This window comes from Lactuca virosa, chromosome 1 (assembly GCF_052849685.1).
Source record: "Lactuca virosa cultivar CGN04683 chromosome 1, Lactuca_virosa_CGN04683_v6, whole genome shotgun sequence".
In the NCBI taxonomy this organism is placed as follows: Eukaryota; Viridiplantae; Streptophyta; class Magnoliopsida; order Asterales; family Asteraceae; genus Lactuca; species Lactuca virosa.
In genome coordinates, this window is record NC_136426.1 from 322,573,156 (window position 1) to 322,576,300 (window position 3,145).

Consider the following 3,145-nt stretch of genomic DNA (forward strand, 5'->3'; position numbering starts at 1 on the left):
TCCACATACAACACCAAGAAGCTAACTATGCTCCCACTAGCCCTGACATACACACAAGACTCATCCTCACTCTTAGAAAAACCAAACTCTTTGACTTTCTCATCAAAGCAAAGATTCCATCTACGAGATGCTTGTTTCAATCCATAAATGGATTTATCAAGGTTACACACTCTATTAGGGTATCTTATATCGACAAAACCCTCTGGTTGAGCCATGTAAACATCCTCAGCCAACTTTCCATTAAGGAAAGCGGTTTTGACATCCATTTGCCATATTTCATAATCATGAAATGCAGCTATGGCTAACAATACTCTAATAGACTTAATCTTAGCTACTGGTGAGAAGGTCTCATCATAGTCAACTCCCGGAGTTTGAGTAAAGCCCTTCGCAACCAGTCGCGCTTTAAAAGTGTGTACCTTCCCATCCATGTCGGTCTTCTTCTTGAAGATCCATTTGCACCCAACTGTCTTACGACCTGGTACATTGTCAACCAAGTTCCAAACTTGATTGTCATACATGGACTGAATCTCGCTGTCCATAGCCTCCTTCCATTTAGCAGACTCAGGGCCTGCCATGGCTTCCCTGTAATTATTAGGTTCATCCAAATCTATTAGTGTACTATCACTAATAAATGTATCACCTTCAGTGGTGATGTGATAACCATAATAAAAATCAGGTGTGTTCCTCACCCTAGTGGAACATCTTGGAGGTACAGACTCATCTATCGGATCAACAGGAGTTTCCTCCTCAGGTTGGTCGATAGCATTTGAGGTTCCTTCACTACTTGACTCTTGAAGCTCTTCAAGGTCAATTTGCCTCCCACTGTCCCCTTGGCTTATGAATTCTCTCTCACGAAAGACTCCTCTTCTCGCTACAAAAACCACATTATCACTGGGTCTGTAGAAGAGGTAACCAAAGGATCTCTGTGGGTAGCCGATGAAAATACACCTCTCACTTCGAGGTTCAAGCTTATCATGAGTCTCACGCCTCACGAAAGCTTCACAACCCCAAATCTTGATGTGGTCCAAATTGGGAACTTTCCCAGTCCACATCTCGTGAGGTGTTTTGGCAACCTTTTTAGTAGGGACTAGATTAAGGATATGGGCGGCAGTCTCTAAGGCATGCCCCCAGAAAGAGATTGGTAACGAAGCTTGAGTCATCATGGAACGAACCATATCCAACAAGGTTCGATTGCGCCTCTCAGCTACACCATTCAACTGTGGTGTCCTGGGAGGTGTCAATTGTGAGACAATCCCACATTCCTTAAGATAGTCAAGGAACTCAGTGCTAAGATACTCTCCTCCTCGATCGGATCGGAGCATCTTGATGTTCCTGCCCAATTGATTCTCCACTTCCTGCTTAAACTCTTTGAACTTTTCAAAGGTTTCTGACTTATGCTTGATTAAGTAAATATATCCATATCTACTGTAATCATCAGTAAAAGTCACATAATAGCGATTAGCATCCCTTGTAGCAACTCTGAAGGGCCCACACACATCCGTGTGTACAAGGTCCAACAAACCTTCACCCCTATCACAAGTACCTGTGAAGGGTGACTTTGTCATTTTTCCAAGTAAACAAGACTCGCAACTATCATCTGACTTGAGGTCAAATGATTCCAAGACTCCAGCCTTTTGGAGTTGGCCTATGCGCTTCTTGTTAACATGTCCAAGACGACAATGCCACAAGGATGCTTTATCTAAGCTATCTGAAGAATCAATATACAACACATTATTTCCTAGATTGTCTTCAACATTCACGGCTTCATATACACCATCACAAGGTAATGCTTTAAAGTAAAATACATCATTGTAATAAACATTAATAGCACCATTTTTATTATCAAATGAAAATGTAAAACCTTGTTTGTACAAGCCATGAAAGGAAATAATATTTCTCGCCATTTCGGGCGAGTAACAACACTTATTCAAATCTAACATTAACCCATTATTAAGCAATAAAGAATAAACTCCTATCTTGGTAACAGGTGATGCTTTCCTGTTGCCCATGACTAAGTTTATCTTCCCGTGCTCCACTTGCTCACTTCTTCTTAGTGCCTGCAGATCAGTACAAATGTGAATACCACACCCTGTATCAAGCACCCACGAATTAGCATTAGATGAGTTGTTAGACAATATTGTGTAAATACCTGCATGGGTGGGTTTAACCTTCCCATCCTTTAGATCTTGCAGATACTTAGGGCAGCTTCGCTTGAAGTGTCCCTTGTCCTGGCAATAGAAGCACTGTGCTTCCTTTGGGTTTGAAGAAGGAGTAATGGGACCTTTCTTTGTCCCATTTGAAGAGGAACCATCAAGAGTCTTACCCTTGGTACCCTTCGAAGGGTTTTTCCTCTTCTTACCCTTTCCCTGCCCAATAGCCAGAACAGGGGCGGTTGAAGGAGTAGAAGTAGCAACCGCTTTACCCTTAAGGCCATTTTCAGCTGTCCTTAAGAGTCCTTGAAGTTTGCTAAGTGTGACTTCCTCCTTGTTGATATGATAAGTCATACGAAACTGATCATAACTTGGAGGTAAGGAATGGAGAATGATGTCAATCGCCATTTCCTCAGGAAAGTCAACATTTAGCTTCAGCAACCGGTCAACGAACCTTTGCATCTTCTGCAAGTGACCGGTGATGGGTTCACCATCCTTCATCCTTGCGGTTATCATGGAGAAGATGATTTCATACCTTTCCTGACGCGCGCTCTGATGGTACCTTTCCATCAGATCCAGGTGCATCTCATAGGGGTAGAAATCTTCATAGGATTTTTGAAGTTCAGGAGTCATGGTGGCCATCATGATGCATGCTACTTTAGTAGCATCCTTTTCATGTGCAACAAACTCCGCAAACTCTTCAGGAGTAGCAGTGGCTTCACTCACAACCTTAAGCTCCCTATCGAGGACATATTCTTTGTCCTCATAGCGGGTAATCATTCTGATGTTTCTGATCCACTCATTGAAATTGGATCCATCAAAGATGACCTTACCACACAAGTTCATAAGGGAAAAGGAGCCTGTTGTGTTTGAGCCAGAAGCATTGTTGGAAGACATCTGAAAGGAAAGAAAGACAAGTTTCATTAGATTAGGAATCCTTAATAATTCACCCAAATGAAATATTAAGGCTAGGATCCAACAAACTATTTATAGTT